Below are 19,220 nucleotides of genomic sequence, written 5' to 3' on the forward strand. Positions count from 1 at the left end.
TATAAGCAATGTAAATCTCAGGTGCCTGTCCTCTATCTCTTCTTCCACCCCTTGCTTTCATTCTCCTTTCTGATTTTCTTTCCCTTCTTGACTGTTAAGACAGGTAGGGCATGCAAAGAATTATATAGTCTTAAAGCGAGTGGACTAATTGATGCAAACCCTGTAACAGAATTGCTAATGTGTTCTTGTATACAAATGTAATAAAACATGTTGAAATAAAAAAGAAATGTTGTCTTCGGATAACCAAGTGCAAGAGAATGCTCTAAATGATTTGGCTCAACTCTGGTCGTTAGAAAGAAAGGTGGATATTTTCAAGAAGCTTATATATATTTATTTATACTTTTTTGGACAGTTTTTGTAATTGTATTTGCAAATGTATTGGAGACATTAAAGTTAAGCAACGCGTGGTGCTATTACAGAGATTAGCAGCATGCCTAGCTCTTAGACTAAATAAAAAACGATTAGAATAAGATAACAAGCACTGACAGTGCCAATAGTTCCGGCTTTAAAGGGGTGTTGTACAGTAATGTGAAGCTTTACATGTAGATCAAATAAGAATGAATATGTATTTGTGTGGATGCAAAGAACTGTAGAATAATATTGGTTCAGCTTAAGAGCTGGTCAGGTGACAGTTGCACAGCCAAGAGAGATCTAAAAATGTATATAGGTTAGTGATTTACCTCATTCCATCTGTGCTGCTGCCAGAGAAAAATTCCATAAGTTATCTAAAACACTTTAATTATATTACAATGTTATGTGGGTTCCCCTGAAAGTTCAGGCTCAGTGAGCTGGATAAATAAACAAAATGATCCCATCCTTGTGGACGGCAATCACTTGGAAGCACACAACTTCAGCCCATTCAAATCATGTACTCCTGGATCCCACCGTATGGGCAGAGCCAAAGCCCCTCTTCTGGTGATTCTCACATAATTGCGGGCAACGGGTGCGCTGTCTAGCCAGACCATTACAACTTAAACTACAATCAAACTAAAATCTAATTGATGGTAAGCTTTCCTCATTTAGAAAATGTAAATTAATGCATGTTAGATGTCCTGAAAGAGCTTTGGCATGCAGTAAATTAAATATTGTACCAGAAAACAACCGTAATACAAATAGTGTACTTTAATTATTTGAGAACTCACCAGTACTTGGAAATAAAATGCTTTTGTCTAACAGTAATTAGAAGGCTCTCTAAAAGAACGATGTAATGTAAATAAATGGTTATTTCAAAGTGATTCTTAGCATAATAATAATTCCTTATTCTGTTTTGCAGCAGACAGATTGTTTATAAAGGAGCCGAAACAAATACAGAGTTTTTTGGAACAGAAATACCTCAGTCAGTTAATTTACATGTAACACATTGTTTACGACCCAGCTTTGCTCCCAAGCAAAGTTATTTGTATCCAATCTTTCTAATCCTAAAAAAATCTTTAACCTCGAAAAACTTCTGCAGGTTATACCCTATAGTTGCTACTAGCCAGTTTGCATTCACTCTTTTAAGGCAGTCTCATCTTTCATGTGTGTCGTGGCCTTCATTCCTAATGTCGGTTAGGCCTTTGGAAATTAGCCTTCACCTAAGAAAACCATTCTATTTGCTGTGGGCATTTGGGCCCTGTAAGACTTCCCTCCCTAACGGCTGGGCTCGTAAATCTCAGAGCTGGGGAAGGAGTCTCGGCAGGGACGCTCAACATTCTGTGATTCTGGACAAATCGCTTAATCTCCCCGTGCCTAACAAAAATGAATGTGTTCTTGTGTAACGTAACTGGTGCTCATGAAAAAGCCTCCCAATACCTTCGAGTCGAGTTTGCGCTATATAAAACTACACAAAAGAAAGAATACATTTGGAGCATTTATCTAAGACTGCTTTTACTAGCCCCATCCCAAGCTGTGAACCATATTTTCCCTTTTCCTGGACTCAGGTGTCTACTCACCAGTCAATTGCCTGTGCCGTGTTCTCCGTGTTATTATTTTGAACAAGTTAGATGCTGGTTCTTATTTGGAAAGGGCGTGGTAAAGAAGTTGGGAAATTTCTCTTGAAACTTTATTCCTATGTCTGAAGCAAATTTTCCACTTTTAAAGCAAACTCATACAGTTTTGGGAGACCTGTGAAAGTATGACAGATCTAGTTTACCAGGAGTAATCACTTGAATATTAATTCAAGAGCAGTTCCCAGCCGGTAGAATATTCTGTGCATTAATGGGAAACTAAATCCAAAGGATATTTCAATTCAAAGAAACATAGGTTGAGGGGATTCACCTGCTTGCACAGGTAGGCACTCCCTGTAATATCCATCGACCTTAAAACCCTACATCTATACCAATCCAAATATCAGGATTGGAATTTTGCATTTATTTGCACCACAAAGTTGGACTTAGTTGAGCATTTATGTGTGGGAATTGGGTGATAGGTGCTCAAACATCATTAAATTCAAGAAATCCTGGAAGTTTGTTTCCTTATTTGTTTTAATCTTTTTGTGTGTGACCACAATGTAATTTAGTCGTTAAACGGATGCGCACCGGACTAGGGGCATTGTTCTGCAGCCTCCGCTGCCGCTGTGAGGTGAACAGCTCTTTTTCTAAATTCCAGGCCGTGAGAGAAATGGCCCAACAGCGCCTACATCTCCCAGAGGCCCACGCTCCTGCACACCTGACATCGCGCCGGGGGGCGCGATGAAAAGCCAGCGGCCCTCCCGCAGCGCGGGAAGCGCACCGGACTGGGGGCATTGTTCTGCAGCCTCCGCTGCCGCAGTGAGGTGAATGGCTCTTTTCCTAAATTCCTGGCCGTGAGGGGAACAGCCCAATGGCGCCTACATCTCCCAGAGGCCCACGTTCCTGCACACCTGACATCGCGCCTGGGGCGCGATAACAAGCCATCGACCCTCCCGCAGCATGGGACGCGAGCGTGCCCGGGCCAAGGACGGGCCCGTCTGCTCCCGTCATATCCAGGAAGAGACAGAGCAGGGCCAACCCCCTTACATATGAAGCTCTGGCTCTTAGCCCAGTGACGGAGTTTGCTGCAGGTACTGTTTACCACTTCTCATTACTGACATTTTCGAGCCCTCTGGTAGTACTGGTGCCCCTCTGTTACCAGTTTAATCCTCTTATATCATATTCTACCAGGTCCACTCGTGACTTAGCTTAAAAACTATATGGGCCTGGACTTTGCATTTTAACCTAGGTACCTGTTCCACGGATGGTAACTCAGCTTCTTCCTACAGATTTTACATTTTTTCATCACCGCTATTCACTCATACTTTCGCACTTTTGCACTTTTAAACTCATATTTATCGTCCTGTTGAGCTTCTACTGTTGAGGCTAAAGCCAGGGACCTGGACCAAATAGGCAGAATGGCGGGGCAGGACTCTTGGTGAAGGTTTGACTACAGAGCTACCCCAACGAGGCCATACGGTCCCCTGAGAAGTAAAGATTCCACAGAATTCGGATGGAGACTCACAAGTGATAGAAATAGTCGTTTCATATCACACACATAAGGAGCAGCTACTCTGCCCTTTCTCTACTGACAAGATAGGGAATCCCCTTTACTGCACCCCAGGGAGGCCAACCCGAACCCTGAAGAAAGTCCAGGACCTTTAAGGCCACATATGGACTGAAACATGTTGGCACTAGAGTCTTAGGACCATATTATTCCAAGTTAATTTTTAATAACCCTGACAGACCCAAAAATAAAGGGAAACCGGGGTACTGTCAGAGGTTTTTTACATGTATAGTCCCCCTGGTCTTTTACAAACTTCAAAGAGCTCCCAACACTGTGGTTGAGCCCACCCCGACTTCTAGGCGTCGGGGTGACCCGATGATGAAGCATGACACCACTAGGGTGTGTGAGGGTAAATAAACTAAAAGGAATCCTTTCCTTCCTCACCTATTGGTGAAGCTACACACTTTCTCGCCCATTGAATGCTTCACGTTCTCCCAATTTTGAATGCTTTTCAAATTGGTCATCATACGATCAGTTGGAGTAATTTTTGTTGTTTAGTTTCATGTGGGAGAATTTACTCCAACCCAGTTTCCTCTCTACCCTCCAGGCACTGAAAGAAATTCTTTTGAAAGCCCCTTTTGTGTAAACACTAGCTTCTACTGATGACATTTCATTGGTTTATGCCTTAAGTCCTGTATTGCTGCACTAAGCACTTTGATCTAGGGTCTGGCATTGAACTTTGCACTTCTGAGTTATTAACTGGATTATATGTTTTTATATTATTGCTGCTAAACAACTTATATGCATTTTGTATCTTCTTTTTAGTGTTAACTTAACACTCTGTTGAGGTTTTAAAGTTGGTTGGATTGTGTCAGAAGTACTGTATTGCACTTTGTACCCTGCATAAGGCACCTTGTTTTAAACTCGACTTATTATTCCTGTTGAGACGTACATAAATTATTTTAGCGTCCACTGAGTTAGTCAATATGAATAGGCAGAATCCAAACTTGGGGAAAAGTGTGGCAGGAACCTTAGATGCCTTTATTTTGAGGGCAGAATCAGCCCTCATTAATGAAATTAAACTTACAGAACGTAGACTATCTCTTGATCCCCACCTCTCACAGGTAGACTCTCTCTAACTCTCACAAAATAGGAGCTCAGGGGGAAATGTCTTATTAAAGTGATGTAAGATGTAAAATGGCAATTTATTTCCTCTGCAAACACGTACAATATTCTCATTGTCTCAGAGCAAGGAACTTCCTACAAAGCACCCTTGATATTTTTGAAGGGTAAAATTAAAAACAACATATATTTTCTCCTTTTTTCCATATACAAAAGTGGCAACACATAATGCTGACTCACTCTTTGCTTCTTACCCTCTACAATATGAGGATAACGTCCTCTTTTTAAATAAAAAAATCAAATTCTAAATACAGCTATGTGCAAAACTTGTTTGACAAATGCAGTCACTGAGTCCTTAAAATCCTTATTAGACGAGAGCTCATTATAAAGAACTTGACAAGGTGCAATCATCTTAACCAACAAGTGTAGGAAGGTGGATATCTTATTATATGGTTACCCCCACATTTTGCCTGGTGTTTTGCTGGTTTTCGAATTATTTGGCCTGGGACCCTGCTATTCAGGGCCCTAGTCTATCTGCTTTCTCTATAAAATGAACTCCATGTACTTTAGGTACATACCAGATTGGTTACTGGGTCACCCTTGTGAGCCCCTGTACAGTGTACCCTAGGTACCCAGGGCAAAGGTTCACCCTAGGCCTACCAGGGGCTGCAGCATGTAATGTGCCACCCCTGGTTTGCCTTCCAAAGTGACTCCACAGGTCTGTTCACACAGCCTGGGTAAGGTGGTGTAACCACCCCTTACTTAGATATAGTATACATATAGACACATATACACCTATAAGGCACTCCTATGGCAGGCCTTGACAATTGTGGAGGCAGAGTGCTTGGTTTTATGTGAGAGGGTGCCCTAGCATGAGCTGAACCTCTCTGCAGATTTCAGAACCATCTCCTTACAGCTGTTCTATGATATAGCCATACCATATACTCTTAAGTGCATTATAATCGTTGCGGTTAATGGCAACTTTGGTTTGGCTTTATCAAAACATGTCGTGTAAGGTGTCAAACACTTTAAAATACTACCCCCCCCCCCCCCAGCGTGTCCTGGCAGTGGGGGTAGCATTCCACCGTTCTAGAGGGAGAAGACATGTAGTTACTGGTTTACCTAGTTAAAATTAAACAGAGCCTCAGCATCACAAAATGGATGCTGCTGCCACAGACACGAGTCTGACCTCCTGTTGCTGGCTGAAACTCCGGCAGGGGAGGCCTGGACAATAGGTTTCCAGTCCAAGGAGTTGCTGGCACCTCCCCAGACAGGCTTTTGTGTATTGGGGCAAGGAGGGCTGCATTCAGCAAATGCTTTCCAAGACACTTCCTGGGGCACATTAGGTGCTCCATGCATTTCCCAGTTCAAACCGGTTGCTGGTGCACTCTGCCCCAGCTCTGGCACGAAACTGGACAAAGGGAAAGGGGTGTAACCACCCCCTTCCCAGTTCCACCCATAGGAGGGACCTTAAGGGTAGTCCAGCCCCTAAACTTAGTATAAGTATAGGAACCCAGTCACTAGGACTTTAGATTACCCTAGACGAAAGTTTGAAACACATATCCTGGACCTTCGACATTCCATTTCGACTGGAAGACAGAAGACATCTCCCTTGTGGTCGAAGAGTGACCACCCTGTTCAAACAGGCACCAACAGCAACTTTGCCGGTCCGCATTTTCGAGGCTCCCGAAGAATCTGCGACACAGGACACAGACTTCCAGACATCTCTGACCCCGACCTTTGCTCACAGCAAAGTGGAGACCCGTGGCGGACACGAGAGACGTGGGACCGGAACTCCTGAACATCCTGCATTTTGCAAGCTGCACTCACTTCACAAGGTAACTCGAAGTCGTGCATTGGGGTGCTTGAAGCCCCAGACCAGAGCATCATTTTCACCGAAGCTCAGAGGCCCCCACTCCACGAGTGATCTGTTGGCCCCGCTTTTGCATTTCAACTCGACGCTTCTTTGCAGTTCCTAGTGCGTTGACTAGTGAGCCCCCCGAAGACTTTCGTTTGAATCTACCTTGCTTTCCTGGTTGCTCCAGGCTTGCTCCAACTTCCCTACAAAGGAGAAGTTCCTCAGACCTTGCTGGTCTGCACCGAAGCCAATCTCGACATCCTGCGTGGGTTGCGTTTGCCAAGGCTTGTTGGGTCCAGTTCGGATACCGACACCGCAGTCAACTAGATCCTTCGTGGGACAGCTCGAATCCAGCTCCTGGTTGTCGTCGACGCCTCCTGGTCCTCATAGCGGAAGTGACAAACTTCACACCTTCACCTGAAATCACTCAACATCTGGTGGCATCTTTCTATTGCCGCCCTGTTCACTGGCAAGTGACCCAGCCTCTGTCCCTTCTGCTTTCTTCGATCCACCCTTGGATCCACCTGGACACTTTTCCTCTGGTCGCCTGCAGCACTTCTTTGCAGCTCTCCATTGAAAACGACGACGAAACCCGACACGAAAAGACACCTATGCACCCTGCTTCCCTGGGTGAGGTAACCCGAGTACTCCGGTGCTCCCGTGGGTCGTGACTCTCGAAGTGTCCTAGTTTAAAAGGGTTCCATAGTAGTCCATCCGGAAGTGTCCTTAAATTGTAAATTTGTAACTTCTTTGTTTCCCATAGAAAGTCAATGGTAACCCGCGGCTGTGTTTAGACACTGCACTCGTCTCCCGTGGGCCTCATACTTCCTAACCTTTGGTTGTTTAGAGTAGCCCCAGCGATTCCACAGGCCCCAGACCTGCTTTCTAATTATCTTGTGGCTCTTATACCACTATTTTAGTATATGGTTTTTGAGGCCCCCAGGGCATAACGTATACTGTGCAACTTATCGTATGCTAATTGAGTAACTTGTATTGTACTTTTACCTCTGGCCTCATAAAGAGTGCAGAGGGGTTGTCTTTAGAATAAATACATATATATTTGATATACCTTGTGTGTTGTCCTTTCATTTGGTACTCAATAGATTATAATTGGTAAAACAACTTGGTTAATACGCTCTCTGAAGTCTTAGCCTGATGACTGCTGGTCCATGCTACCACTAGGATAGCTTTCTATAAGGTTGACTTTACAACCACCATCAATAAGAGTCGATTAGACTGGTGCAAGGTGCCCACTAGAACTAGTGGACATCATATGCCAGGCTAACTTCTCACAACAAGTAATCCAGTATTTCATGGACTTGTCATTTGAGGATGCAGACTTTCTTTATCAGAGCCAAACTACATAATTGAGGGCAGTGTTGAGATAACTGTAAAGATGGATGCAATATCTTGTCACAAGGCAAGCCCCAGCCCAACTATCTCTCTTCACAAAGACACTTCCCTAACACTGAAGTTAATGTGAGATTCAGAAAACTAGTTGGGTTCTCTATGAAACTACTTAAAATAATTGAGCCTGAAGAATCCTTTTGTCTCTGAGTCGAGTAATCTTCTATACTTGTAAAAAATATCTGATATTATTTATAAGATATCTAGCTTCTTAATATTTTGTCTGTCTTTGTCAACATTTAAACAACTTGAAGCAGCACTATTTACCTGTCTGCAACCTTCTTCCCCACTCAGATGCCAAAAAGATCTACTTTCACTCTCACAAAAGTAACAATCTCTGTTCTGTAAGGTAATCAGTAAACAATTGTATAGAGATGGGCATCCAAATGCCTTTGTAACTCGAATTTAGTATGATTAAAGATAATTACACCATATGCTCATATAGTGCTCTGATAATATCACCTGCCTGCTTAGCGGATTAGAATGAATTTTTCCGCCGCATTTTCATAATCACTGGTATGGACTGGTAAGAGAATGAGTGCTACCGGACACATGCCTTGTTTGCATTTGACCGTCTTGAAATGTTGTCCTTCCTCAGATAGCCATATATGTGCCCAGTTACTACTAGAAAGATATGACAGTGCAGTTCTGCCCACTTGAGTATTTTCAACTGGTGGCATTTGATCGCATCTAAGTCAGTCAAAAAGTCAACAAATCCATAATGTAATATCAACACAATAATGAGCAAAGGCCCTTTATTGTAATATTCGCTAATATATCATCAGAATAACCCCATTGCATGAGTAATATTTCACAAAAGGCATCTCATCAACTTCGACTATACGTTGCCAAAAAAGGACAGCAATTTTACTTAATCAGAATCTTTTGTCGGTGCTCAAGGGATTACACAGTGCATGCATAAAAGCATTCACAGGAAGTCTAACTTTTAATCGCATGCGAACATGTGAAACTCAGTTGTTGGAAATGAAAAGAGGGTTGCGTTTCTGTGGGGAAACCAGTGGGAACTTTGTTTTCACTTGAAATGGCATTCCAGCTTGTGACTGAATAAACCCCTTCCTCCTTTAAAGTGACAGACTTTCTGGATTGATTTATATTTGTTGGAATAAATGCGTCCTTGCATTAATTATGCACATGAGGAAAACCTGTATATGATCACGTGAAAGTGGAAGATCACACATAATAGCTGAAACATTGGAGGAGAAAATAGAGAGAATTTTTTACTTCTCTTTGTCCCTGAAGAAGCGGGAGTACCCATGAAACACGTGTTGGCTAAAAGAAAACATCCAATTTAAAAGGCTGTACTTTGTGATTATCAACCAATGATTTTTCAACTGTATTTGGCGAAAATGGTTTTCTATTAATGAGATACAAGCTATTGGATTTGAGACACAATTCATTTTATATTTGTAGAAGTGTTTTAAAAATTGTGCAAGAATAAGATAATACATTTGTTGAAATATGCTACTTTTGAGTGTGAATTTGGATGATTTTGTCTTCCCTGAAAGAATTGTAATGTGCTTAACAGTTGTGACCAGTTGGATTTTCTGGTCTTTGTTTCGGGTGTAGGACAGTACGGTCAATATAACTGACTTAAAATTCTAAATATTTAGCTTGCATTCATAGGTGTGTATGATGAAAAGTAGCAGTGCACTGTACAATGAATTGCCAGCTTTGGTACAAAGAGATCAAAACAGAGTCCAAATAAAAAAAATCGAAAAAAATCAGTAATCAGTCTGCCAGAATGAACAAGCATTGGCATAGCCAATATGTCTCGCTTTTGGGACCTTATAAGTATTTAGTTATGCAGCACAATATCCTTTGTGCAACAATATCAACTGTTGCATAGCTAAACACTTATAAGGTCCCAAAGGCTAGACCTATTGGCGATGCCAATGCTTGTTGCTATGGTGACAGAGACTATTCTTGAACCTTGATGATGATACATTGTCTCTGGGAGGGGAAAAATAATCTCTTCTTCGGCAGCCTCTCATTGTAGGAGACCGGTGTAGCTCTGGCAGCATTCAATGAGAGAGAGTGTGGGCTTAACATAAACAACACCATGTAACGGGCCCCAGCTCACGAGGATCTGGCGCTGTTGGTTGTCTTTCGGGCATTCTGTTGCAAGTCACTAGTCAAGTTCTGCCACTGAGTGTGTCAACTGTCGGCGCACCCGCTGTGGTAAGATCATTGGCAAGACACCTTACTCATGTACATTACTCACTGGTGAGAGCGGGCAGCATGCGCTGGTGGGCACAGTGCAGGAGGTCTATAGACACGAGGGAGATCAGTCATTGGCTTTCCCTGCTGTTTGCTCTTCTGGCCCCCCAGAATTCGCCAGTCAGATGGAAATTGTTGATGCTTAAATCAACAACATTTACCCGTAACAGCAACAGTTGCAGGAGGAAAGAGGTGTTTCACTTTCTTCTCTGGTCTTCACAGGTGCAAGCATCTGGGTGAGCCAAGCACACAGAATTTACCAAATAAATTGGAAGATACATTCTCAAGGCCAGTGTGCATCCTGGCAGACACACTCCTTAGGCACTTCTGAACTGCAAGTCTAGTTGGGTGAATCCTACACCACACACACTCTCCCCCCCCCCCTGCTGGAAGTTCTCTTATCGATCTCTGCAGAAAGTGAATTAACTTACTAGTTCACCCTTCAAATAAGTTACACTGGCAACCAGAGGCATGTTTTTCCTTTAATTTATATTTCAGATACACAAAAAGGGTTTTTTTAACACAGAGAATGAATGTGTGATACACACAGCCAGATTACCAGGAGCGACTAGAAAGCTCCTGTTTTCATAAATGTAAAAAAAATAAATTAAAAAAAAAAACGTTTTAAAAAATGCCTTATGAAAACAGAAACACGATTAATGGACCAGTTTCTATTTCAGAATGTTGGCATGTATGTTCACTGTTATAGCTATACTCTTGAACTGTTGATGCAGTTAAGCCTAAATCTGAGTAGAAGATACATCCACTTACAGCTGAAATTTGAACAAAGTCTTTGCACTGTGCAAACCCCGTTCTTTCCTTCTCTACACATTAATTTTTAGGCAAGTGATCGCCACCTCAAGCCACATAGCAGAGACGTGTTAAAGCCATCCATAGCTAGTGAACCCAGTTATATATTAGGTTTCATCTAATTTGCATAAAATGTTGACACAAACAGGCGATCGTTACATGCGTGCATGCGCATAACATGGCTTACGCATGCGTAATGGAGGCAGAAGCACCATCTGACTGAAAGGTTATGTATCGGAACAGCGACTCGGAGATCATGGTCAGCCTGTGACCTGACGTGCCTGTCACGTGATGGTGCATGGTTGCTAGGGATGCCTAAGAGATACGCTTCTCTAATGGGAATGGACCAATATCCTTTACGGTTTTTCTCCCCTCGCCTATGTATTTTCAAGGGTTCTGACGGGAGACGTGCGGTAAAGTCAAAATTCGGAATATTTCCTTCTGATTCGGGAGTTGGCTGGGGCGATTTGGCATGTAAGGAATAGGGAGAAGAGACTTTCGAGGCTCAGTTAATAGAGAGAGCCAAGTCGCAAAAATGAAATAAAATAAACGGGAATGGTGCGCACGTGACGGGAAAACGTGCTGTGCACATCGCGCGTGCTTGTGCGCGTAATAGCAAGCTGGTGGCCGGCAAGGTAGCACTTTTGGAGCAGCTACTAAATAGCTTGCCAGACAGCGCATGCACTGGCTCAGGCGAGACCTAAAAATGTCCTAGCTAACATAAAGGAAAGTTTCACTTCTATTAAGGACATGGAGGTGGGGATTAGGCGTATCTGTCTTCACTTTGTTACAATTAGAGTACCCCTGCAGCCATTTTAAAGTATGTAAAATTCATCAAAAACTATATCTCCCATAAAAACTATGGAATTACATTAACATAGTTTAACCAATCACTTAACAGTCCATTGTATAACGTCCTACGTCGCCCTAGATCCCGCTTTCTTCCTGTGACGGCTGTCAATCGCCACTCTTATTGCTCTGGTTTGTTATAACCTGCCCCTGTAACAAAGGGATACCCATTACTTGCTACGGTAAAGAAACATTCAAGTATCATAACACAACATGATTCAAGATTATGACCACAAATCCATAAATCAAATGCAAATCTTTAAGCCATAAGTTATTTCTTAATAACATCAGCCTGTTTTCAGTAATGGTAAAGGGAGAATTGTCAAGAATTCTTAGGGCGGGCTAATTCTCGCCTCCGTCTCCTTAATAGAATTGAAACTTTCCTTTATGTTAGCTTGAAAATGTTTCATTTTATGTCAGGACCGGGAGGCGAGGATTAGGCTAGTTCAAAGCGTATCCACCACCACGCTTGTCAGGGAAAGTACTGTCTAAAATAAAAGGTCTTCTAGGTGGAGTTGTTTGACTAATCTGCCGAATTGAGGATATCCTCAAGGCGAGCTCCTAGATAGAATGCTTTTGAGACCATGGCCCCTCTGACTGAGTGGGCTGCTAAACAGGATTTATCAATCCCTGCTTCTTGCATGAACCACCTGACCTATCCGGCAATCGTAGGGAACGAAACCACTTTGTGAGGCTTTGTGAGTGCAATTAGCAGTTGTTTCTCCTCATGTGGGTGGATTCTTCAGCCACAATTTCATAAGCCTTAATAGTGCGAACTACACATCATTTAGGATTTCCTCGTAAAGCTGGATAAGAAACAGTTGTAGAATTACACTTCGTCCTGCGAGAAGTATGAAACAAAATCCCTTCCATGGTAAACACTCTACCTGCTATATCCAGGGCTCAGACATCCGAAATTCTGCGACAGCATAACAGACATAGAAGCATTGCCCACTTCGCTGACAGCTGTTTTCTGGACAGATATTTATTATGAGGCCAAGATTGAAATAAGGATAGGACCTTGTTAACATCCCATAATGTGTTTAGGGAATTGAAAGCGTTAACAAATTGGCCCAGTTCCTTTATAAATGGATCCCCAAACTAATTCCCTTGGGCTATCATCCCGCCTCCGAAGTGGAGAGTTCCCCCAGTTTGGGGTCAATCTCAATAAGAAGTGACCTGCGCCTCTCCGTGGAGATTGCGCAGTTTGCATTTCCCAGAAATATTATCACCTTTTGGGCCCAGTTGGACAGGACCTCTGGGGATATGAGAGAGCCTTGGTGTCCTCCGCTATATCCATTATTTTAGCCAAGGGGCCGACGACATCCAGGAGTTTATCCTGGCATGAGCGCCAGGAACGATAAATCCCTTTTTTGGGATCGCTTACAAATGTTGCAAGAAAGGTGGCCATTTTGGGGTCTATCTCTGGTGTTGTGGCCAGGGGAGGGCGGGGACATTCTGCTTTGAGGTAGTCCCTCACTTTTTTATCTAAAGGCTTCCTTAGCCGACTAGCCATGTAGGCCGCAATTCCTGTGCCACTTAGGAGCCGGACATCATTCCTCTGACCTAGGCTGCAGGAGGTCATCTGGATTCTCTAAAAAAAGAGAGAGACCCAAGTACCAAAGGGATTGGGTACCAGAAGGACAAATGTCAGTAAATAGGCTTCCCCTTGGACTTATTTTTTTTTTTTCTTTTTATTTTATTTTTTTAAAACCTTTATTTGAAAACAGTGCACACAGCTATTCAGCCTTACATCCCCTAGGCGAGGCAGCAGAACGGAACAAAGTAAGTCAAAGTGCAAGAATCAGTACATCAGAACGAATGAAGGTTAATTTTTCAAGTTTTTATAACGAATGTGAAAAAAGAGAAAGAGGAAAAGAAAAAGCGCCGAAACAGGCGCAGAGAAGAAGGCAATGGAATTTAAAGTACAGTGAGGCTTAGTGAAGGGGGCGGGGAAGCACAGTGAACACAGTAATAGCCAATGTAATAGAAATATTAGGAATGCAGGGGGAGGGAAACACAGGATTTCAGAGTAGAAAATCTCCAGTTGGAGTCATAGGCTACGGCGATAAGTGTTCTTCCTGTGGAGCGGGATCCGGAGGTACGCAAATGTCCCCCTTATATTCGTTCCAAGCCCCCCATATTTTCTGCCACTTTTTAGGTTTACCCCTGGCAACATACACAGTCTTTTCCCGGAACATACACCAATCCATGTTGGCCTTCCACTGTACAACCTTCGGAGCAGTTGTAGCCCCCCACATCTGTGCGATGTCACGTTTAGCAACCATATTACCTAGGGTCACCCATTGGGTCTGGGCCACGGTATGGTCTGTCGGACCCCATATGTTCTGGAGGCATCTTCTGGCTTCCGCATGCACTTCCACCCCAGTCACCTCGCTCATAATCGAATGCACACGTCGCCAGTAAGAAGCTATTGCAGCACATTCCCATATAATGTGCATGAATGTGGCGAGGGCACCACAGCCGCGCCTACAGAGGCCATCAACCGAGTGTCCCATATGCACAAGTCTGGGGCCAGTGACATAGACTCTGTGCAAGATTTTGAGCTGCACCAGCCGAACACGGGAAGAGATAGCGACCTCCTTAGGGGAAGATACCGCACTCTGCCAATCTTTGTCATCAATCTCTACCCCGTCTCGCACCCACTGATCCCTCACACCCAGGAGGAGGTCTGTACGGACATTGATAAGCTTCTTATATGTCAATTAAATGGCACTGTCTGGCATGTGGCCATCCAGCACCCTATCCTCCAGGGGAGAACTGTCTGGAATCGCCTCACCCTCCGGCATGGCGGACAGTAATGCATGACGTCAGGCAACGCTATCCCCCCATCGTACCACGGTAGCGTGAGCTTCGTGATAGCGATGCAAGGGCGACCTTCCCAAAGTAGGGCGCGCTGTAGGCTCTCGATCTCACCGAAGTATCGGGCTAGGACCGGGTCTTGAGTGGACTTATTAACTCTAGTAGACACACTTACAAATATTCACAGACCACAGCCACATTAGTACACATGTAACGAATACAGAGGCATTGCAACAAATCTAAAACAGTCAGATGTACTTCATAATTTATTTAAAGCAAATACAATAAACCAATATGGTTAATAGATACCAAATTATTTCACAATACATTAAAAACACATATACTGTTAAAATATATGATCTACAGGGATAGACAAAGAAGGAAAAGTAGATTCCTATTAATAAACAAGGAGATACAAAAAATTATGAAATCAATTCAGTTTACCATCAGAATTGTTATCTCTCAAAGCTTGAAGTATTTCTCCTTTCTTTTAAAGCATCAACGCATTTTGGCGAACAACTATGATATAGCCGCCTTCTTCAGGAAAACATTATAACCTTCCCATAAAATCTGCAATTTAAACAATTTGTTTTCAAAATATGTCCTACCCCGCAAGGTGTTCATCCCTTCAGCACCGGCTTGTTTGTGTATAGGAAACGCCACACAAGTGCACAGACAGAAGCTAATTAGTCAGTTGCAGCTCGCTTGGTCAGTTTCAGTTCCCAGGCGCGAGCGCTCCTCTCACCCCCTCCGCGATGTCACTTACCGCCGGAACAATGCGTCAGCTTCAAAGACCGAAGCTGACGTGTTCCGGGGGGGGGGGAAATAGAAAGACGCGCTTCGCGCGGAGATAATAACGAGGGACCCCTACCTGTCATAAGACCACACCATGCATGAGCCTGACAGGATTAGCGAGGGCTCCCGCGGCGTCTAATTACACCAAGCACTGCACAAGGTAAACAATTAGGAGCGGCCGGGGAGCGTGAAGCAGCGCTCACATTATCAATTAAATAAAGGAGTAGAAGTAAAGGAGAATAGGCACTTATCTGATTGCTGCTGGAGCAGCGAAGAAAGAGGGATCTAGAAGGGTGACGTGGGACGTTATACAATGGACTTTTATGTGACTGGCTGAACTATGTTGATGTCATTCCCTAGTTTTCATGGGAGGTTTAGTTTTTGATGAAGTTTACATACTTTAAAATGGTTGCTGGAGTAATTTAATTGTAATACAGTGAAGAGAGATAAGCCTAATCCGGGTGCTGACATAGAATCATCGACAACAGTTCAACCTAAGATGAAATGAAGGGTTATCGTCAGGTCTGATAGAAATGATCATAATACCATTAATTTAGATCGGTCTAAAAGATCCAAATCGTATGGAAATGTATAGTCTCTGGTGCACCTAACTGAATAAATTAGTCAGCTCGGGAAGGTTACAGCCGCAGAAGTCAGCGAGCAGCAGCACAGCGACCAGGAGTCACCACTACTGAAAATCAGTGTGCATCACCTTCAGAGCCAGTACATCTCCAGTAGTTTCAAAGTTTCATCCGAAGTGACATGTTTGCCCTTTGAAAAATGCTTATATGTTGTCCATTGTTGACATGTTGCACCTAAACAGACTTTGACTAATTGAAAAATGTCACACAGTCCTCAATCCATAAATGTAAATATTCACTGATAATCCTGCTGAAGTCTTAGTTCCATACATGTGGTAATTTCATACTGGAATGTAAGAAAATGAATTTATATATGGGGCTAACCGTTGTCCACTTCAAGGGCTAACAACCCCTACTTGGCCAAGGTGAACTACAAAATCAACCTGAGCCTAACCCTCAGTAGCTATGGCACTGAGTAGATAGGCTTAACATCAAGCAAAGTGTTAAGTATTTATGCAGCTGAAAAACAGTAATAAAGTAAAAACATCATATAATAAAAATCCCAAACTGAATTAGTAAAATAGAGTAAAATATCAACAAAATGACACCAAAGCATCAAAAATCAAATAAGGGGAACCGAGTTATGAAGTTTTAACTCATTAGGCAAAAATAGCAGCAGAAAGCAGTATGTGCCAATATCAGTCTATTCAAGTGGTAGACCTGGATCTATGCGCTGTTTCAGGCCAACCGCGATGGAGTGCAGTCAGATACACCAAGTGGGTTCCGCCTTCAAAGATTCTGACTTCGTTTTTTCATGGAGTTTGAAATCCTCCCACATTGCAAGTCTTAATCCGCCTCCAAGAAAAGAGCATCAAAAACAGACACTTTACTTCAAGGTCCCCTGACAGCTCTGAAGTCTTTCAAGTCCAATCCTTTTCCAAGTCCCAACTTTTCAGGATTTCTGGAGCAAATCCTGTGCCACTTCTAAGTCTCCCTAGACCTCCGGGACAGCATTTGGGAGCAAGGACTCAAGCTGAGGCCACCAGCAAAATCTAGTCCAGGTCTAGTTGGTGCTGGTCTTCTGCTCACTTCAGGAAAAAGGCCTTTTGCAGCTTGTGTCCCTGTAGCCACACAGGAGGTCAGCCAACTGGCCCTTGGAGTCTATGTCATTGTCCTTGGTACAAGAGGGAGCAGGTCTAGCACCTTGGGGCTCCTCTCAGGTTACAGCAAGCAAGGTCCAGTCCGTTTCCAATCTTGCTTGTGTCCAAAAAGTGTTCTGAGGAGCGTTCCTCAGGTTGCAACATTTTTGGTTGCCACTTGTTACTGGGAAGGAATGACTCCTGGACACTCCCTAACCAATGGGGAAAAAAGTCCTGGGAATAACCCTACCCACTTTTTCAGCAGTTCCTGTTTTCTCTTCTGCAAACAATACTACCGTGCCCCTCACTCCTAAAAACCAAGACGGGCAACCCATTTTTCCCTTGTGCCGAGCACTTGTGCCCACTAAAAGGTGTGGCCTGAGAAATGAGCAGCACCCTTCCCAAATGCCCACTCCAAACCAGTTCAGGAGTAGGTAACCTTCCACTGGATTTTGAACCAGCCCGGCTAGTTTGAGCCTTGTAGACAAAGACTTTCCATGCTTCACGCCTCCCCTTACACTAAACTATGACTGGGCAGCTTCATCTGTCTCATTCATATTAATTACATTCTCAGGCCTTCCCCAACTGTCCTTCCTGAGCTGATAGGGACCAATTCACTCACACCCAGTCTATCATATCCCCAAGCCTAAGCCATTGTTCTGCTCTTGGAGTAATTGTCACACGTATTTAAGGTCATACACTTTCTGGGCAGCTGCTCAAGAGCTAATGTATAGGTGGGAAAAAGCAACTTTCTCAAAAGTTACTTATCCTAAGTATTTATTAAAAATTCTATATCTCCAATGAACTGGACTTTCAATAAATATGACAAATATTCTTTTAATCCCTATTTTAGTCGGTTTCTATCAAAAGTTACAGTTTAAACTTTGAAATCTGTACTTTGCCATTTTCTAGGATCCAGCTACAGCCCTGCCAGTGAAAATAGCTTTTGGGGTCTAGTCAATAGAGGAACATGGCAACTTTAATTTCACACTTGTTCCACTTTTAAATATTAGGCACCCTACTTAATGGGCAACAAGATGGCTTAGGGGTGACATTAATATTTAAAAGCAGGGTTTTCCACTTGTCAAAAAGGGTTATTTTGATAGGTTTGACAGCAGGTTTATAGGTGCTACAATCAGGCTACACATTTTGGGCCTGAGCCCATGGTTTACAAGCCCACTCTATGAATTGTACAATAGGTGCTGCAGTCCACAGATGACATTTAACTTCCAGGTCCTGGGTGCATTTTCTACACCATATACTAGTGACTTATCAGCAAGTGAAATATTTAATTCAGGGCTAATCATATTTAACCATGTTTAAATGGGGAGCACAGGTACTTTACTCTCGTGTAACAGGGGTAACAGTGCACAGAGATTTTGGTCTAGCAGGGTAGAGAAAAATGCAATAAATCTGGGGTGACCATGCAGAAAAGATAGATTTCCTACATGCAGGCCTAGCCAAAAAGGGAGTGGAGGGTTGTATAGTGGCAGACTAGGCATCGGACCATCAGAAGTGGTATGCTGTGTTTTTAGAGCCATGGCTCGCTAGATAGGGTGAAGGTGACGATACTCAGCACGGCAGGTAATCCTAATCAGACATGTTGGTAGTTACATCTCACACCTTTGAGAGAAACTGATTACATGGCTTATGTATGGTCGTAAATACCTTGGAAAGGGATCTCCCTTATCTCACTTTTCTATATGAGTGTCAGGATGCCCGAGAGCACTTATTTGAAGAATGATGGAACTGCAACAGAATGAAAATAGTGATAACTGGGAGAGGTGCCCAAAAGGAGAGCTTGAGTGAGTGGTGGACATGAAATGATATAGTGGGGAGCAGTACATAGTTGTAATGATTGGATTAGCTTTATGAAAACTCGGAAGAGATTCAGTTAATGTCAGTGAGTGTGCTTGGCTATTGGGATATTTTATTATTTACCCTTTATTACTATTTTGTTTTCTCTGTTGTTTAAAAGCAATGACATATGTTTTTTTTAAAGAAATAATATACACTAGCTTAACAAGATCACCCAAGAGTACACTTAAACTAACCCAGAGACAAAAAGACACACAAAACTGTAATAGAAAATATGGTCATAGAGCTTTTTAAGGTAATTCTAAGTATTTATTGTGGTGTGACACTTTTTTTTGCTGCTGATTG

At 43.0% G+C, this 19,220-nt stretch overlaps 1 protein-coding gene across 3 annotated transcripts in view; it reads left to right on the top strand.

Moving 5' to 3' along the window:
- Positions 1-19,220, top strand: part of PPP2R3A (protein phosphatase 2 regulatory subunit B''alpha) — a 1,213,285-nt gene that overhangs the window by 931,768 nt on the left and 262,297 nt on the right. The gene's annotated exons all lie outside the window — the stretch shown is intronic.

Source organism: Lissotriton vulgaris, chromosome 11 (assembly GCF_964263255.1).
Source record: "Lissotriton vulgaris chromosome 11, aLisVul1.2, whole genome shotgun sequence".
Classification (NCBI taxonomy): domain Eukaryota; kingdom Metazoa; phylum Chordata; class Amphibia; order Caudata; family Salamandridae; genus Lissotriton; species Lissotriton vulgaris.